Below are 276 nucleotides of genomic sequence, written 5' to 3' on the forward strand. Positions count from 1 at the left end.
TGTGATTGGTTAGCTGGGCCAGTGTGTGTTGTGATCGGTCAGCTGGGCCGGTGTGTGCTGTGATCGGTTAGCTGGGCCGGTGGGTGTTGTGATCGGTTAGCTGGGCCGATGTGTGCTGTGATCGGTTAGCTGGGCCGGTCTGTGTTGTGATCGGTTAGCTGGGCCGGTGTGTGTTGTGATTGGTTAAGCTGGGCCGGTGTGTGTTGTGATCGGTTAGCTGGGCCGATGTGTGCTGTGATCGGTTAGCTGGGCCGGTCTGTGTTGTGATTGGTTAGC

At 57.6% G+C, this 276-nt stretch overlaps 1 protein-coding gene across 1 annotated transcript in view; it reads left to right on the forward strand.

The window, feature by feature from the left end:
* Positions 1-276, forward strand: part of ankrd53 (ankyrin repeat domain 53) — a 4,693-nt gene that overhangs the window by 3,439 nt on the left and 978 nt on the right. The window lies entirely within an intron of this gene.

This window comes from Sinocyclocheilus grahami, unplaced genomic scaffold (assembly GCF_001515645.1).
Source record: "Sinocyclocheilus grahami isolate Dianchi unplaced genomic scaffold, SAMN03320097.WGS_v1.1 scaffold481.1, whole genome shotgun sequence".
In the NCBI taxonomy this organism is placed as follows: domain Eukaryota; kingdom Metazoa; phylum Chordata; class Actinopteri; order Cypriniformes; family Cyprinidae; genus Sinocyclocheilus; species Sinocyclocheilus grahami.